Source organism: Terrapene carolina, unplaced genomic scaffold, assembly GCF_002925995.2.
Source record: "Terrapene carolina triunguis isolate 2854851 unplaced genomic scaffold, T_m_triunguis-2.0 Scaffold32922, whole genome shotgun sequence".
In the NCBI taxonomy this organism is placed as follows: domain Eukaryota; kingdom Metazoa; phylum Chordata; order Testudines; family Emydidae; genus Terrapene; species Terrapene triunguis.
The window spans coordinates 1165337-1185922 of record NW_020697273.1 but is presented as its reverse complement, the minus strand read 5'-3'; positions in this window follow the sequence as shown (position 1 = coordinate 1185922).

Sequence of the window (20586 nt, the reverse complement as noted above, 5' to 3'; positions counted from 1 at the left end):
TCCCTTCTGGACAAAGTGTTTCTTGAAACCATTCCATGAACTCATTATTACGTTCTCATGCTACACCGTGTCAAAGGAGAGACAGAGCGTGGAAGTAATAGACTCCTCAGTGCTCCTGCTTCATCCAGAAGGCAAAACCCAATTCCCCGTACTTCACAATCCTACAAAAACGCAATCTCTCCGAAACAAATTGCAGTGCATTTTTCAAAACTAGGTTGTAGCCATTCAGCATATGGAGGAGGTTGTGGTGGTTAGTAAAATATATCATTAACTATACATACATACACACACACACACAAGAACACCCATATTTTGCCCACCTAATAATTTGTGTAAAATGAAGCAGTTTACAGGGCCCTCACTTGTAGTATGAAGTTGCGACCATAGCGACTAGTTCTTAGCATGCTCTGTAGCCTGGCCACTCAGATCATATTGTCAGGGCAGGAGTGAATGAAGGGGTCTGCAATTTGTTTACAGCTCTATGCTACAGAGGTCAGCTGTAGGCCATACTCTGAGCCCACTTGGTCTAGAATTTTGTAAATTTACAATACGAAGACAGTGACTCCAGGATAAGGCCATTTGACTTATGATGGATTGGGTGACAGCCCATCCTCTGGTTTAGAGAAAATCTCGTTTTGTGCCAATATCCTGTAACCTGTGTCCACGCTAAGCAGCACGAATTAGTTTATTTGGATTTCTACAACAAAAGAGGAGGCCTATCCACGACACCAGTTACAAAAAAGAAAAAGAAAATTCAGCAGCAGCCACCCCTGAGAGCCAACAGAATTCAGCGCCTACAAAACACAGAAGACAATCCGCTTCTCTCCCCCCAGAACTCACCACCATCAAACGCCATCCTTTGTGACAGCCCGGGCAAACAGACGAAATAGAAGAGCTCCAAAGTACATTTTCAAACAACAATCCCGAAAGGACCACACACTACCACACACATTTGTAAGTTTGTGCTGTGAACAAATTATTGTAGAGCAGCGTCCCCTAAAAATAACCTTTGTCCTGTGTCTATCATATGGTTGTTCTTCACGTCCTTGGAATGCAGGTCATTAGATAATTGTGTTTTTCCTTAACTACAAAATGCTTGGCTCCCCCTCAATGGAGAGAGTCTTTTGTGTACATGAGAGGCTTGGTGCCTTAGGGTTCATTTATATTTTTGTTACTTGTATTTAATTATTTCCACAAACATGGTTCTCCTGGCAGTAAGAATTGGCTGGGAGGGAGAGATCTATTATTCATGCACTAATGCTAGACAGTGGTGGAAGCACTTCTTGGTGTAAAACATCTCCATATACAATCCAACCAAGAGCCGCCGTGTTTTTCAAGGAAAAGTAAAAAAAGTAAAGAAGTGGCCAGAATGCCTCCAGTTTGGTGGGGAGCATTATCTACTGCCAAAGAGGATTTCACCCTGGCCCGGCTCTGCGGACTGCTTTCCTTGGATCTTCATTCGGAAAGTTTGCTTCCGTCTCTTCATTTTCAAATCACTTGCTCTTGTGTTTGATGCGTTTTGGGTGAAATGTCAGGCAATTATGGTGATGTGCTTGCGGTTATATTACTCTCTCTTCCCTCGATGGCTTTTAAACACACTCATATCCCCTATTTCCTCCCTTGCCCTTGTCTTAGTGGGAGCTCACCCTTGGCATGGGTGAACGGAGGGCAGCCACAGCCATATCTCACTCTCCCAAAGAGACTCAGGGCAACAGTAAATCCGAAGAGCAGTAATTCTGAAAGGGGCCATGGGCATCTTTTAAACAGTTAGTCGAGTGATGCATCCTGTACATCCTTCAGCAGGGGCCGTGCTAAGTTTTGTTTTCCTTTTATTGTTTCTTTTAGGTGTTTGTTGGGGTTGATTCATTATACAGCACAGCAGTGATAGGAACAAGTCGTTTTTCAATTTAACAGGTTTACAGTGAAATGAGATTATGGTTTCGTAAGTCTCTAGGATGAAAAAACCCCCCAAAACCAACCTGTCCCACATATGAAGGAAAGGGACTTTCTGTCTGCAGTGCTTTTCTCTTTATAGAATAACTGCCCGCTGAATTCTTTCTTTAACATAACCTACAGTTTAAGCTTTTTCTGGTAAGCTGCCAGCACCAGTACCCTGCGGGAGATCCTCACCAGATCTCCATTTACCCTCTTCAGTGTATCTATTTGCTCCCTGCCTGCCCTTCCCTCTCTGCATAAGGGAGGGCTAGAGACCTCATAGCTCCTTGCTATTGCCCATGGGATTGTGTGGGTCAGCAGCAGTTCTACAGCTCAGCGCCTCTGATAGCCGTCTTGGCGAGAGGTGAACTGTGCTCTCCACCTCCTCCTAGCCTTGTCCAGCTTGGAACGGAGAGATTCCACCTATTTCCTGCCATTGCTCAGGGAGAGGGGATGGTACGCGCATGAAAAGGAGATTTTCAGTTTGACTGGAATTGAGAGAGAGAGAGAGACACACACACACACACACACAACAGATTATGGGACTTTTTTTTAAAAGCTTTGTTAAAAACAATTCCCATTTAAGCAGTGACAGGCAGGAGTCTGTAATCTGTACATACAATTTAATCCTTTAAAGAATCAGCAGGACCCACATCAATCAAGCCTTCATCAACTTGTAAAAACAATATTTTGATTCAATCAGATTCAAAGCCCTGAAATTCCCAGCTAATGAATGCAGGGTCACTCAGGGGCTGTGCAGAAGTGGCTAGCACAGTGGCCAAATATTTACCCCTCAACACACTAGACATTAGGACCACCAAGGACCTGAGGAGTGGCCAAGAATAGATAATGCACCTTTCACTGCAGCAGGTTTCATTCACTACAAGTATTTGGATAAAGAATTATTACAAAGGGGAGGAAGAAAAAGAAAGTGGCGCCCCTGCCTTAAGCAACATTCACACATCCTGTCCGGGGCTGTTCAATGGCCAGAGACCCAGGCCACAGCCTTCTAATTTTTTTAGTGTTTAACGTGCCTCTCTCCAGATGGTTGAGTTGCTCTGGTTATGGTCCTTCCTTACAACATTCAAAATACATTACATGCTGAAAATAATGCAGACAGGAGAGAATTGCTGAGGGATCCAACCCACTGAAACTTGTTGGTTTATTTCAGAGTCCTTGATTGAAATTTTCTCCTTTAAACATTCTCAAGATCTGTCCCTGGAGCACAGTATATACCACACAGTACATACACACAAAGTATTTTCCTACTGGGTGTTTGTGTGTGAATAAATCACACATGCACCTGCCAAGTCTCACTCAGGGGGAGAGAGATTCCTTCTTTTGGGATTAATTTGAAGGCAGTTTTAAACTTCCCCTTCTAAAAACAGATTTGTGTATGTGTGTCATGGTTTTTTTTTTTTTTAATCTCTCTCATTCAAATGATCACAGCTGCAATGTATATACACAAGGGGCCTAGGTACAACTGAGGGCATAATTGGATCCTTTGTGTGTGTATATATATATACAAACACATACAATATACATATAGTGTATGAGAGAGAGAGAAATAAGAATACATTTCAAGTGTTGGTCTCCATGACACCTGATCACTGACAAGCAAACCTTTGGTGAGAGAGGAAATTTTTTTCTCTACATTTCTTGAGAATGCATGCAAGAACTGCACCCCCTCAGGCCCATTTTACCTTCCTTGTTTGCAGCTCCACTGCAAACACCTTCTATTTTCTCTTCAGAAACTGTATTCCATATATTTTCAGGGCACAGATACCGCAAAAAGACATTCCAGTGACATGCAAGGAAAGAGTTTGCTGCAGAAAGACAAGGGAGCAGTGTTCTCTCTTCCCTTCAAGACTCCCTTTGGGTTATTGTATTTTTAAACATTTCTGCATTTGCACTCTAAAATTTTACAAGGGACAGAAAATGAATATATTCTGTATCAAATGACTATGCCATTTCGCTTCTGCCACTAAATTCATCATACCTAGGCATCTATTCTAGACAGACATTTAGAGACGGACAGATAAATAGGCAAATAGCAGACTTTAATGATTAGAAAAAAGCACGATGATCCTTATTTGCAGAAACTTTTCAAGAGTTATGGATCAAATATTCAATAATTAATTCAAAATTCTTATGTTGCCTCTGTTTGTGGCATCCTGAGTAGGCACAATGCAGCTAGACGACTTTTAAATGACCATTTTCAAGAATCTATGTTGGTGGCATTTCATCTGAACAAGTGTCAATGCTTAGTGACACCTAAGTGCATTTTACAGGGATATTCTCTCTTGGCATATTGGAATTCACAGTATACCTCACTCCACTCGTACAGGACACACTCCAAACAATTCTCCCCATTTTCCTTTACTAATCCTATTCATCTGCATAGGATGAACTGGACAAATAAGTCGAGGTTTACAAGGGGAAAGGCACAAATAATTAGTACAACAAACAAAAAGTGACCAATAAAAACACTAGTTAAAAAGATTAATACTTTTACTTGTGTTACTACAATCACTCCAGATTATAAAACAAAGAATATGAGAAATGTTATTTGCTTCCCAATACTGATGTGGTTTGCTTATTTTTTTGCACTTCACACTCTCACCCTCAGCAATGAAGCTGGTCTGGTCTAATTTGAGTCACTTTCACTTCCTGATTCTCAAGCACTAATGCAAGCCTGGAGTGTGTGGGATCCTAAATTGCTAAGAGCCTTATTCAGACCTTAAGAAATTGCCGCCGCATGTGTCACTTTTGCAGTGGTTTGACCTTTTCAGAAGACAGGCCAGTCTGACCCATGAAAGAGTAAAAGAAATAGAGCCACCAGCTTCATACTAGGTGTAGTGGGCTGTATGTAGGACTGTATACACAAACTGCTTGCCCCCAAACAGCAACACTCCCTGTTTTCAGTTCCCTCGCTATCCTCCAGCGGGGAATACACAGACTGCACAAATTACGACAGCCTTAGAAATGCTGGGACAAAGACAGAAGCTATCACCCTTTTAAAATTAATTATCAAACCTGCTGTGGGGTAGCTCCTGCTCCCAATGGCTTTGTGGGCTGATATCTTCAGCCTAATGGGCCATTCTCCACGCCCCAAACAGAGTACTCCCCTGCAAGCCCTGTACTGCTTTAGATCAGTGGCTCTCAACCTTTCCAGATTACTTTACCCCTTTCAGGAGTCTAATTTGTCTTGCGTATCCCCAAGTTTCACCTCACTTAAAAACTACTGGCTTACAAAATCAGACATTAAAATACAAAAGTGTCACAGCTCACTAGTACTGAAAAAATTGCTGACTTTCTCATTTTTACCATATAATTATAAAATAAATAAATTAGAATATTAATATTGTACTTACATTTCAGTGTATAGTATATAGAACAGTATAAACAAGCCATTGTCTGAAATTTTAGTTTGTATTGACATCACCAGTGCTTTTTATGGAGCCTGATGTAAAACTAGGCAAATATCTAGAGGAGTTGATGTACCCCCTGGAAGACCTCTACGTACTCCAGGGATATATGTACTCCTGGTTGAGAACCACTGCTTTAGATGTCTATGAAGGTACAAGTCCTCACAGAAGAGGCACAGAACCTTAAACTCAAGACCCTTTAAAAATATATGTTGGTGGAACTTTTACGCCTGCACACACCTCCTGTTAGTAATTTAGGCTCTTAAACATCTTTTATTTAAAAAGCTTTGCAGCACATCTTTAAGGAACCTGTGATGTATATCCGATAGGTGTACATCTCTCTGCAGCTATCCTGCTATCCCATGTCTATTGATCTGTGGGTTTCTATTATTCATGCATAGAGATAGGACTCATACAAAAAAATATTAAAACCTTTGTACCATTCAGGGAAGCTGAGAAACTAACCAGAAACTTTCTGGAAAAATTTCCATATACAACAATAATGGAGCTCTTTCTTTCCCCCCATGTCATCGGCCAAACTACATCGTGTGAAATGAAAGCAGCAGATAGACATTACAGATTCTATCCCCAAACCACCAACTCATTTTGATTTGAATGAGAGAGTGGTGATTATTCGAGAGGTAGAAAACCCAGCCTGGGGAAGGCAAAGGAAGTTATTTCACTTCTTGGCATCCAGATCATGCACCTATCTGCACAGAAGACACTATTCGGGCCTTTGCAAAATCTCAGCACAAAGTACATAACTATGCACAAGGTGACTTGGAAACAGCTTACAGAATACCTGGAAAAGCCTGTACACGTTTCTTTTACCATTTTTCCTCTTTGAATTGCATTCGGATCCCCTCTTGCTATCAGGCAGAGGCTGATAAATTCAAGACGAAAAAGCACATTTTTCCATGTCCCTTAACAAGCCCTTGAATAAATATTATCAGTCCAGCCAAGTGTGTCCTGCATTCGAATAGGTGCAAAGCGGCAGGGACCCCCAAGAACGAGGCTCCTGCCATTTAGCTCCACAGCACAGACACACAACTCATTGCTCTTAAAAATGGCTTTTAATAGCAAGAACACAAAGCTTTTCTCCTGGGGTTTAATACCTGATGTGTTACAGCTTCCTGTCTCAGATGCTAACCTAGCACGGGCGCTTAATTGTTGGTAACTACTGATTTCTTAAGCAAATTCAAGGACCGTTCTCTTCCTATGTGGTTTCCCATATGCAGAGTCTTGCTAACCAAAGTGAACTATTCCTCTGCGGGGGAGGGGGGGAGGCACGTAGCAGTCCAGTGGAGAGATTTTATCTTTAAACTTAAAGTTCCAGTACAAACACAAACCTTAGTAAAAGCCAAGATGATCTCACCAAGTATGCACATTGTTAACAGAAATGTCACCTCGCACATTGCGGCTCCAGTTCCTGACGTTATTTTTTTTTCAGTATTATTTCAATTTAGTGATTATTGGAAGCAAGAAAACACAGATCCTCTGGAGGTGACGAATGTTCCCAGCAGCAAAGACCTCTTCACATCATGTTTTTACTGCAACGTGTGAGCCTAGGATCAAACTGTTCCTCTCCTGTCTTTCATTCTAGCAAATCAATGTACGGTGCCGTTCCATTCACAATGCACTACAGCAGGTCCCAGATACTCCTGGCATTGTCTTGCATCAGCCCCAGGTCTACTCCAGACACTCAATCTGACACTATGTCCCGTATCCCTCCAGTAACGCCACCCGTCCCCTCACTCTATACCCACCAGCTCACCAGACCTGTTACCGGGCCTTGCATTCACACACACCCAGACGCTACACCTGATCCCTGGCCCTACCTCACCCCTGGTCACAGTATGTGTCACCTCACTCTGTAGCCCAGGGTCACTAGAAGTGTCACATCGGCATGTGCCCGTTACCACAGTTGTCACCTTATCCTGTAGCCCTGTCACCATACCTCTCAACATAGCTTATGTCCCCAGTCACTGCACCTCTCACTTCATCCTGCATCCGTGATCATCAGATCTCTCGCCTCGACCTGATTTCCTGTGACATCCATCCTGGGTTTTATAGCAGAAATTCTTGCTGAAACCTCTTCGCCTTTAAACTCACTTCTGCATCATTGCCCACAAAAAGTACTTCACTTAAAAAGAAACCCTACAAAATTTAATTTGCAATGGAACCCCACAAAGGGCACATACCAAAACTGAGAATCTATGATCTTATTACTGTAATCCTTGTCCTAGATCACCCTTCTCTTTGCATCATGTCTAAAATTAAACTGTAAGCTCTCTGGGGCACAGGCCTTGGCTTTCCCCATCTTTCTGTTAACCAGCTAGCACACCGTAAAAAGAATAAAAATCCAATAAATGTGACGGTATTCTAACTGCTCACCAGAATTCAGAAATCCGAAAAGGTGAAAGTAGAGACCTTTGGCTAAATCCTCACCTGGCATCAGTCAGCATATCCCAGTGAAGACAATGGAGCTACACGGTTTTACACTAGGGGAAGAATCGGCTCAGGTTATATAAAGCAGTGCAGTCTCTGTCATCAAACTGCTGACATTTCGAGTTCAGTGACTCTGTGCCTTTCGAGCAGGAGCGCAGATCTCGGATTTTGATGTGTCAGAAGAACAAACCTAAACATGCAGATCTAAAACAATGCAAGAAATGTTGGAAGTGCTTTACACAAGTGCATGGAAGCGGCATTAGTTTGTTTAGTGGCTTATCTTCTTTGAGTGAATGATTTTAAGTGTGAAATTATTATATAGCATGGGAATAACTGCTTCAGTTACAAAAATTATCCATGTCACCCAGTGGCGGATTAATAATTTTGCCGCCCCTAGGCCGGGAAATAATTGCCACCCTGGCCCTGCCCCGACTCCGCCCTTTTCCCGCCCTCATTCCAACCCCCTTCCCAAAGTCCCCGCCCCAACTCCGCCCGCTCCCTTCCCCTATTGGATCCCTTCCCCAAATCCCCGCCCCCGGCCCTGCCTCTTCCCCCAGCGCGTGGCGTTCCCCCTCCTCCCCCCTCCCTCCCTGCCCCACGAAACAGCTGTTTCGCGGCACAAGCGCTGGGAGGGGAGAGAAACAGGACACCGCGGCACGCTTGCAGAGGAGGCGGAGGTGAACTGGAGCAGGGGGGCGGGGAGGGGAGCTTCCGCCCCTGAAAATTTGCCACCCTAGGCCTAGGCTTTGTCGGCCTAGGCAATAATAAGGCGCTGATGTCACCCTGTACACACAGGAGCCAACTTAAATAGTAAAACTACCATCACCAGAACTTGGAGACCAAACCAAAGAAGTGTAAGAAAAACCAGAACAAAGCATGAAAAGAGACCCCAAATCGAACGAAAACAGCCACCCAAACTCTAAATGAAACAAACAGACCCGGCACTATGTTTATGACACTATTGATCATAAGTGGACCTAACCCATTTGCCTAGAGATAAGGTGGGGGATTGCAGTGAAGTGCACTGGAGCCATTAGCACGGTGGTCCCTTCCACACCGAGCCTTTTGAGGGTCAAGTTCTATCACCATAAAAGTTTAACGTGGAGCTATGAGAAACCGGCATGTCCAAAGCATCTCTTTACCCTGATTCTCTGCAGGTTTAAGTTACCACGGTATAGCGATTCAGTCTGACTGAGGTTGTAGGCAGTAGTCAATGTGATGAGACAGAGCTAGCACCGGGGAGATCTTTGCCATTCTATGGGTGCCCTGAGGAGGTTTGTGCTAGTCAGGCTGATCAAATACAAAATTCAGGGGCCATTTCAAGCTAGAAACTTAACCTGGAGGCTCAGCTAGAGCAGAGGAATGGGCAGCAATATCCTTTAGTGATGTTGCATTAGACTGGGACACAGAAGACTTCAGTTCTCTGCCTCTGACCATTTGCGGGACTATGGGCAAGTCACTTCATTTTTCTGTGGCTCAGTCTCCTCATTCATAAAATTGAGTCAATGCTTTTCTTCCTTTGGAAAATGCTCAACTCTATAGCTAAAAAGCAGACATGCCAAACCCATGAAAAAAATGCAGAAATTGGGATTGGTTTTGGCTTAATTGGCTTGTGAGTTGCTTGTTGGCTAGGTTTTGGCTTGTAGCTTGTTGCTTGTTTGACTTGTAGCCGGGGGTGCACAGCGGGCCCACCCCAGTCCCAGACTGCACGCTGGGGGGATCTAGTCACATAGAGTTTTGGGGTTCTTAGGGACTGGCTTGTTTTGGCCTAGTTTTGAAAGGGGATTAGCTTGATTTTTGGCTTGTTGTGAAAGTCGGGGAGCTTATTTACCGCGCGAACGTTGGCAACTGTGGTGACAAGCTGTACATGAGAACTAAGTGTCACTGTGGCTAACAGCACGGGACTTGCAGTCAAGAGTTCAGGGCTCTGTTCTTAATTCTTCCACTGCCCCCTCTGTGATCCTGGACCTTTCCTCTTGGCACGGACCTAGTCCCAGTGATCCACATTTCAATGTCCTCTAAGCAGAGCTCGCACCATGTGCTTCAGTCCACGTATGCCCTGGAAATCCGCTTGCAGGCTGTAGCTATTGTGGAACATGGCCGCAGGTCAGCTCACAGGTCTTCATCAATAAACTGACACCTCTGCTCTGTGATCTGCCCTGGTTTTTTGTATCCAGCAAGTGGTTTTACTTTATATATTTAAAGCCTTAATTAATATAGGGCTAGCATTTCTGACGAACGCCCTCCAAACCTGTGTCCCACTGAAGCAGCTGAGGTGGGAGGAGTGGGAACCAATTTACAATCTTAAGAACAGGAGTTCTTTTCCTGGCAACAAATACCGAAGGGCCTTGGTGGCGCTCTTCACAAAGAGACTCAAAACTATTCGGTTTCTCTTGATGTTTGGCTGTGTAGTCCTCCTGGGTTGCATTATTTGGGTTCCCTTTACCACATTGCTATGAAGTCTATGGTTAATGGGGGTAATTTCCCCTTTCGGGCTTTTAGGCTTTTTTTGTTGAGGTGCACAGAAACCTTTATATTTATTATTATAATATGAACAGAAAACTGCCCAGCAAGTGATCCATCCGCTATACATATTGAACAGACAAGCATTCCCCTGGCATCTTCCTTCTGTGTAGTGCTGGGCCAGGAGAAGTTTGGTTCGCTCCATAAACTTCCTGCTCCCCATAATGAGAAGGGCAGATGAACCACTGACACCAACTTTTGTCCAACCTTGTGGCCACTGACGACTGGAGAGCAGACTGAAGGCCAAACTGTTTGCATCATGAATCCAACTGCAATCAGTCTCATCTTCAATTTGGAAGCATGTGCAAGGTACACGACAGGTCCCAGCATGCAATCTGTCCTACCCACTCGAAACAGAACAGATCACGGTGTGCTGGAATCTATACAGTCTGTAGATTACACCTTCCTATTAAAGATGAAGGCAGCTACTTGTAGAAATCAATCTTCTGCACTTCAACCACCCTGCCACTGAGCCTGTCCTTAGCCAATGACTACGAAGAAAACATTTCCGCCTTGCCATTGCACAGGTAGGTGTAAAATCAGCAAGAAATCTCTAAAGGATGAATTAACAAAAAAGTGATTCAATAAGATGATAGAAGAAACAGGGGAAGGACTCTATCTTAGAACTTCACAGTTGTACGCCCCATATTACTGAGTCTATAACTAGTCTGATTATATCCTTTATTTCTTGTTATTTAATAGTATTAAATTGATTTTCCCTCAGATATTGGACTTGCACAGCACATCTAATTCTTAGTGACTTTTAAACAGCTGCTGTGAGATATCGCCAATATAATCTCCTTTATTGGCTTGTGTTAAATCTGGAGGGAGCCCTTTTTCCTTTTGGTTCAAAAATCTCAAATGCATCTTTTACTCATGTCCAAAGGAACAGTGTTTATTTGGGCTCCATTTTTAAAAATCTGAGACCAAAAGCTGACTTGCAAAATAAAATTGGGACTATAACTCTTTTTCGTTTCTTTAATATTTATAAGACGGGCCAGAAAAGAATTGTTGTTGTTGTTTTCTAAACCGTTTTGTTTCAGCTTGTTATATACATTAGACATTCAAGTCTTATCTGTGCTGGAAGACAGTGTGATAACTGGAGAACTACTGAAATAATGACATGAAAAATCAAGAAAGTGCAAGCTTCAGCAATTGAGAAAGGAAGAGATTTTTTTTTTTAAATGTAGTTTTAGGGTTTTTTTTAACCTAATATCAATAACTAGCGAACAAGTTGAAGAAAGAACATCTTTATTAAAGACTTAGTAACTCTTCATTTAAGGCACACACAGCATATATCCTTTAAATCATCCTAAAGGTCTTTCAATAAAGCCATGGAAAACCAAACTTAACACTGCTGGTACTGTTAAAAAAAAAAAAAACAAGCAAAAGAAAAATCTCTCAAAAGAAAACAAAAAATTTTCACAACAAGCCCTTTCTCATAAAGCAACAAAAAAGGCCTACGGTCCATTTTTGAAATATCCTTTGCAGGTCATCTTCAAAGTAGTCTAAAAGATGAGTAGGAATTAAGAAATGTGATTTACCATCCAAATTAAGACTGTGCATATTCATGGCAGCCAAACGATATGTATATGTAATAACATAAACTGCCTCAGAAATTGTGGGAAGAACTTGAAAACAAATAGTGCTTTTTTATTTAGCATTTGAGAATCTAGAGGTCTCCATTAAAAAAATGGAAAAAACATCAGAACTATATCTGGAATGGAGAAGAAGGAATAACTGTTTGCAGTAACATGAAAAGCAAACTACAGTGCACATACTCACTACAAACTCAGCTCAAATCCTATGTACATTACAGTCTACTGTGTAAAGAAGAGAGAGACAGTTTTGAAGATGCTTACTATTAACCTAATAGACTATAAAAGGCGCCCAGGGAGTCATTGCATTCAGCTGGGTCAATCTGAAATATGTAAATATGTATTTAAATGTTGTATGTATGTACATTAGTTACAGCATGTGGAGAGTGGCTACTGTTGTGGAGTGGGGCAGCTTTTTCAAAGGTGCTTACACTGGTCCAAGGACCATTGAGCTACTTTGCAGCCCAGCGATTGAAAACGGGAATCGACTGGAGTGCGAGGGTCTAGTTTAGCTAGCAAATGGCCACGAGCACATTGGCAGGCTAGAGAAAGACGATCCCTGTATTTATTAATTACATCAACTTCCATCAAATTACATTTTAAATAATTCACGATAACATCTAATTCTGGTGCCAGAGACGGGATTGTTCATTTTCACTCGTGAATGAAAAGCTAAATATTCACTCATGAAAACAGTTTGACTATTAATTTAAAAATGCACATATTTTATACATAACCCATAAATGCAGAATGTGCACATGACATATATATGAATATGTTTCTTTTCCCTTCTTGAGGTTTCTCTTGCCCTAGAAATGTCTCACTTTAGTATAAATGAAATTGCTTGTAGCCTTTTTCTGTTTACACACAGGAAAAACAAACTCTTGGTACCTTCAGCCCTCTAAGAGGAACATCTAATAGAAGAATAAATCCATGAGTACTAAATTATTGTGCCCATTGCTCTACAACTGCTAAATTTATGGTTCAACTGGGTTAAGCAGACCTTTGTTAAAGAATTCTCCAAGTAAAACACCAGTCTGTTTGGTACACACTTGATTGTTAGATCTCTTAACAGAACACAGCTCTGAAATAAATACATTTTCTGGCCACTTGTTTATGTCAAGGTTTATTTCTGTAAGAAGAACTCTTCCTCATACCAATACCCGATAAAGAAATTCTCTAGTTGGGGTGGGAGAAGGAGAGAAATCCAGGAATGTCAAGGCCTGGCACTGAAGATTTTTTCAGTCATGGGGAAAGCTCTGGAGGGTTACACTTAAGAGAAAAATCCTCTCTGACCCAAGTTCTCACCTCACCCTGGCCACGTGTCAATGAGAATGCATTAGATCACATTTATTTATATGACGTTCCAAACACTGAGTCTAAATAACTCAGGATTTAAAGGGTTTGGGGAGAGGGGGAGGACAGTTTAGCTTTTTTAAATTCCAGAAGTGTGCACTACTAGACCTATAGACACAGAGCTTCACTTGGATGAATAATCTGGGATGTGTGTGAAAATACAAAGAATTTCCAGTCCCCTAATACTGAGGCTAGATGGGGGTTGGTTTGGCCCCCTGAATAACTTAAAAGCAGCCTGAGGGGTGCACTGAATTACACTGGAAGGAAGGGCTCCTAGGGCTTGCTCCCTTGGCTGTGGATTACTATAGCACAAGGCATTCCAGCCTTGTCCTCTTCTGCCCTGGCATGCCCTTTGCATGTCCCTTCCCAACAAGCCGCTTCTCCCTTTGGGGGGAGGGGGACAGAGGGGGAGAAGCCAGTGGGATAAATCTGCCTGCTTAAGGTAGCTTAGTAGCACAAAGGGGATTTAACCAGAGCCAAGTACAGTATCTGGCCCTATATGTGTATTTTACCTACACATATTCACAGGCATTTTCCAAACAATAAGTAATCTACATCCAGGCCAGCTCACATTTCCTGTGTAAACAATATCCACTTATCCACTTAGAACCTCCACACAGACTTGCTTTCCAGCTGCCTCTCACCCCCAACTCGCAACCAAGACTTCATATATGCTGGTTTGATAAGCATGTGAGTTGTGCAGTACATGTAACTCAGGATTTCACTGTCAGGTAAAACTGAAAAGTGCATTTGTTTAGGAAAAATATAGCAAAGTGTGCTTAGATAAAACTGAGGCTTGGAGGGATACAAATCAACCCGAAACAGAAAGTTCAAAGTTAGGGCCAATGCACGATGTGATCCTGCAGCTCTTACATATGCAAGATTCCCTCTGACTTCAGTCAAGGCTATGCACACCTGTGGTTGGTAGGGTCTGGCTCTAACAGATACATTGGGAAGAAAAAAATCTCACAAATTGGGGGCCAATCCTGCAAAATCTCATCCCTAAAAGTAGGTCAGACGTACAGTTTGTGTTATGACTGGAACTTCAGCTTTAACTTTACATTTTTGGGGATTTCTTTATTTCAATTAACTTAGAGGTATTTCAAAAGTTTCCATAATGATTTTGCTTCTAAAACATAAAGAAGGTAAACAGCGTTCCTGAAAAGTCCTCAAACTCTGGGCATGGCTACACTAGAAACTGAAGTCGACTTCGGTTGACTTACAGCCACCACAGTAATTACTGCAGCGGTGCATGCCACATGACCGTCCTACAGTCAGTGGTGCACGTCCTCACCAAGAGCGACTGAGAGCCCGGGGTCTCAGCTCCACACGCAGCTCCCCACTGGGAGCCTGGCTCCAGCCTGGGCTCTTGGCTCTCAGCTCCCCAACACCGGGAGACCAGCTTCCCCCCACTCCCCCGCCTCTCTCTCCGCCGCAGCCTGGTTCCTGGCGGGGAGCTCTGTGCCTGGAGTCTGGGCCAGGGCTGCCAACTTTTCACTGGCACAAAACCAAACACCCTTGCCCCGCCCCTCCTCTGAGGCCCCACCCCTTCTCACTCCATCCCCCCTTCCTGTGTCACTCGCTCTCCCCACCCTCACTCACTCGCTCATTTTCACCGGGCTGGGGCAGGGGGTTTGGGTGCAGGGGGGTGTTCCGGGCTGGGATCGAGGGGTTCGGAGGGCAGGAGGGGGATCAGGGCTGGGGCAGGGGGTTGGATGGGCAGGATGAGGGCTCCAGCTGGGAGTGCAGACTCTGGGGTGGGGCTGGGGATGAGGGGTTTGGGGTGCAGGAAGGGGGCTCCGGGCTGGGATTGAGGGGTTCGGAGGGGAATCAGGGCTGAGGCAGGCACAGCCTGGCTCGGAGCGGGGAGCCTTGGCAGCAGCCAGGCTGGGGGAGCCGGGACTTGGGGGGGAAGCCTGGCTCTGAGCGGGGCATGTGCAGCCTTGCTGGGAGCAGGGAACCCAGGGGGCAGCCGGGCTCTCACTAGAGCCCCCCCACTCGCCCTGGGGTGACAGCCCGGCTTGCTTCCCAATTTCACAGCTCCATGCTGGAACAACAGCCACCATCTGATTAAGTAACCCACAATGTCTACACGGTCACTGCGCCGCCTAACGGCACTGACGTGAGCCCTGCCCCTCTCCTGGAGGTGGAGTTGTGATGCACTGACACTGGTGGGAACAAGGCTGCCGTGGGTCACTGGCATCATTACGTTGCCGTAAGCTGCCTTACGTCGACTTCAGTCTGTAGCGGAAGCGAGGCCTCCCCTTCCCTGCCTTGGAGACTGAAGCAGCATTTTCACTCTCTTTTGCTAAAGGTATTAAGTATTTTTCAAAGGGTCATCAATAAATATTTAGTATCGATAATGTATATATTGAAAATCCTCTTAATAATCATGATCAAAAGGATTCAGATATTCTACGTTTAGTAACTAAGATGTTCTAGTGTTTGACTTCAAAATGCCAAAAGGAATTAGCATTTGTTTTATACGGATAATGCGCCAAATTCCTTTGTATAGTGAAATCTTTTTACATATATACAAAAAAATTACAATTGTTCAACTTCTTGAGGTGTTTTTGGTCTCAGCCTAATTTTGAAAATGGTAAATAACGTGTATTTTAAATTTTGTTGGAAAATCAACCACCCCAAAGCCTCATTCTACACCGGCACTTCAGAGCCACCCTTCAATGTTGCATAACCAAAAAGCAGCTGCATTTTTCAATGAGATGTATAGTGACATGCTACCACAGTCTTAACTCTACAGGTACAAACGTGCTGCTCTAATAGGAAAGTTGTATATTAACCAGAATATTTTAAGATTTGTTTGACCATGTTCAGTAACCTTCTCAGTTTCATATAATAAATAAAAGACTATAGATGAGATAAGTAAAAAGTAAGGTTCTGCTTCCTATACCTAAACTGTAGATTTATTTTTGTCTTTTGGAGGCTTTTTGAATAGTGGAGGTTGCAGCAGCGTCCTTTGAATTTGTTTTCCATCACAGCGTAGGGTTACTGACCTTTTCTGCCACAGAATCCACCTTTTAAAACAAAGCTTAGCGACTAAAATTAAAACAACTAATATCGGGGGGGCTGGCCAAGAAGAGAAACACCACAGACACAAAACGTAAACGTTCTGTTCAATTCTGCTTTTCAAATGAATGAAAATGAGCCCGTTGTTATTAACTGCAGCATTTGAACCGAAATGCAGGTAGAGTCCAAGAGCCACTGTAAATAAACAAACATGACAGAAATAGAAGGATAAAAACGTTCTAAACGGGTAAGATGAAAATACCAAACATGGCAAAAAGAAAGACAAGAAAACTCTACGAGTGTGAATGTGAGAAGACTGAATAGGAAAGAGATTAATACATTTAGAAGGAAAGGGAAAGCGGCTGAGATACAGAGAAGGGGATTTCAAACAAATATTTTGCTAATTTTGAAAAGACAATAGACAGAAAAACTACAAGAAAATAGAAAGAAAAGGAAACCATTAAAATAAATTAAAATAAATGTGGGAAATGTAAAATATCAGGAAAGTGATTTCAAACGAATTCCAGTTATTAGCAAAACTAGATTTGTTTAGATGATAAAGAGGAAAACTTGCTTAGGTGATAGCACAATTTGGATGATCCTAAACCTCAGCTGAACAAATGTATTCAACATCCCTCATGATATTCAGGTACCTATTGGTGAAACGTGAAGAAACAGAGGCAGAGGGGAGGGGTTTCTGAGATAAGAATTGGCCTAATAATCCAAAACTTCCACGAGATAGGAAACAGTGTTGGTCGCTTCCCCCATCATTACTTCTCCTTTTTGGATAGTAACTGTACTTTCTGGTTCTGGCAGGGACTAGAAGTGGAGGTGCTGTAGCGCTGCAGGCTCTTCCTGTGCTAATTCTGCCTGCTCATAAACTGGAAGTACCATAAATCTTACGAGAAAGCCAGTTCCATCAGATGTACAGTCCAATTCTGTGGATTCAAGAGGTTCAGATAATGTTTGGAGAAGCAGCAACATGCCTATATTCCTGAATGGAGATTTCTGCATTTCAGCAAAATCCAAACTCTCAGTAGTACCTCTGGATTTGAGTGCAGCTTTCATAACTAAAACCTGATTTTTTTTGCAATTTGTGACTGGTGTTGTGTAAACACCACTGAATCTGTTAATTCTGCAGGGCTGTGTGGTGTCAGTATGGCCGGGGAGGGTGTGGGAACTCTATTGCTAATGCTGTAATAAAATGAGCCTTTGCAATCAGATCCCTAATTTTTCCAACACCCTCAGTGCATTGCTGTTTTCCATTAAAACTTTCTCTTAGATAATAAGATCAAGGAATACAATGAGTTTTAGCTTTCTACTGCCTCCATTTTGTGCAGCTTGAAGTGAACAGCATCTTAGCTTTACACGCTGTCTTTAGTTGTGAATGTGTCAGGAAAGAATGAAGTGCTCTTTCCAACAAAGTGATGGCTGGAGTAGAGGACAGGGAGAAATAGTTACTTATGAACTGGTATTGAATTTCAACAATCTGCTAATCATACATTATAAATAATTCAGCCCTGAAAATCTTATTTTCAGTAATGTCTCCTGATGTTGCGAAGTTCAGTGTCAGAGTGTATTGACACAGCATGTAAATACACACCCCGAAATAGTGGAGAGCTCACTGATATAGAGGAGAAAAGGTTTAATCTAAATAGCATATAAAACAATAAAAGGCTTCCCATGAATGGATAAACTATCCCATAATCAGCATCTCAGCTAATGTTTTCTCAGCTTCAGACCCCCTCGTTGTCAAATCTGCTCCAAAGCATCATCTTTTATTACAAATACAACTTTCTTCTCTTTTTTTGCAGGGTTTGTAATTTAAAAATGAAGTTATAAAGAGCAAATTACTAAGAAGAAATTTGTCAGGGTGCGGGGGGGGGGGGGATGAACTTGAACTCATTACCTTTTATCTTGTCTTCAGTCTTAGTTAAACGAGTCTCCAATCATAAAACGATCCCAACAATACAATACAATGGAGAGAGCAAATTTTAAATATGAATCGCGGGGGCGGGGGTGAGGAGAGGAGGAGAAGTGCAGATCAGGAGTGCAATGACTGAGATCTCCCATAGCAGGAATTGCTGCAGGCTGGCTGGGACTGCAGTGCGTTGGCAGAATACAATAATATGGAGCCCTAGGACTGGAATAGCAAAAGGGGTGATACGCAGCCACAAGGCGCCTTTTTCATACACAGTCCTGTCCAACAACCAGTTACCAGCCCCCGCTTTCATGAGAGCTAAAATTCCCCTAAACAAAGACCAAAATATATTTCTTTAAAAGTGCTCTGCTTGGATAAAAGGGGCCAAAGACTGGCTGTTGGGTAGATAATTTCTAATCCAATAACCAGTAACCGCCTTCTATCAATACTGAAGCAGAATTGTGATAAACCCTCTCTTTGTTTAACCCACTATACTCTTCCATGGCACAAACGGTGAGTATTGAGATTCCAAAACAATTGTTAAAATGCAAAGTTACAAGAATCTTTTATTCAAATACTCAGAACGGAATCCCAGAGAGAATGCCCACCAACACCAGAGATTTCTATGCAGCCTAATCTGAACACAAGAAGAGTAAAATACCTCGTCCCCCCCCAAAACAAACAAACAAACCAAACAAACAGAGTGCTGTCATGACAGATGGACAGAGGACTAGTGAAATCTGGAAAAGCCCATATAAGAACTTCACCAAAAAAATAAAATAAAATCAAGTCAGAACTTTATTCAAAATCCTAGAAGTGAAACATACCATTGAACTTCATCTCTTATACTTAATTATAATAATTTAAATATTTTTCACTAATACAATCTTAAATTTTAAAGTAAAAAAGCATTGAATGAAAAGATTTGTTAGTTAATATAAGAAACATTCAGTGAAAAACGCAAAAGCTACATGAAATTTTAAATGCAATTATCTTAGATTAGAATATTTGGCTTGAAAGATCTTGAGGGTATTGTTTTTGATAAGACAGACCCACTTGACAAGGCCTGTCACCACTCCAGGTCTCTCTGTTGTCAACTAAAGATGAAAGGACATCACAAAGAATTAACTTCAGCTTTTAAATATTTTGAAAATGTCAAAGAGGTCATAGCTGATCTATTTCCTTATACAGCATATTTACTTGATGAAATTTGTGGTAACAATGTGTTTTTACTTTTCATTCAAGATGGCCTAAAATCCTGGTAATTGATCACAGGATAATGAGAGCTGACAAGGAAACAATCTTATTGGTGAACTCTGTACCAATCACAGCTGTTGCAGGTACACACTGTGCATTTTTAGACTTTCTAATGGCAGTAATTGGCAACTATAGAAAAAACCTGCTAACTCTCTTCATGTAGTTTCCAGAACCATTTATTTGGTTTCCAGTTACACTAAAGCCAATTTAAACCCTTTTATAACTAATACCTTCCCATGTGTAAGACCTATTGGTCATGCCTTATTATGAGCAATCTAAATATCCCCTACAATATTCTCAAGTATTGGTCCATTCTTTGGAACAGTAAAGATACAAAAAAAACTCCCCAAAAACCCTCAATATTTTTGTTGACCTATTAAGAACAATAACTGTGTTAAATTCCTTAAAAGTCACCTTACATTGCACATAGAAACTAAAGTTAAAATCTAACATGTGGCCACATTTGCTAGCATCTGATTTTACATTTCCAGGGTGCATCAGCATCTCTAAATAAGAAAGCGGTAAGTTAAAACAAGTTAAAGTGCTGTTGTATCATGCAAATTTTTTTCCATATATGATTTGGAGAGAAAGGTCAAGTCTGCTGTCACTTCTCTCTAACTGATGCTCAGAGCCTGTGTGCATTGAGCATGATATATTTAAAAGAAGCCAAGCAATCGGCCATTTTCTGCATCAACTGTATTAATCATAAACCCTCCATCTTGAGCTGAAACGAGAGATTAGGTGCACAGGAATACGCAGCGGAAGTTCTTTCCCTGCTCAAAACTGAATACATCCTTTCCCTGTTTCAGACACATTCCTTGTACTGTGAGAAGGGGGTAATAATATTAGCTATAATTTATAAGGTAGACTGCCTAGGAAACAGGAATCTAGCTACAGATCTAATTGGACAATTGAGACCTGTGTCCGGGACAGACAACGAGAAGGCATATTGCAAACCCAGGTGAAATGAACGGAAAATTGAAGATATTGAATGAGAATGCTGCTGGACAGGGTATTATATATATCATATCTACATACATTGCACATGGACAACACAATGTTGTCTCTGCATAGATAAGAAAGAAATTGCAAG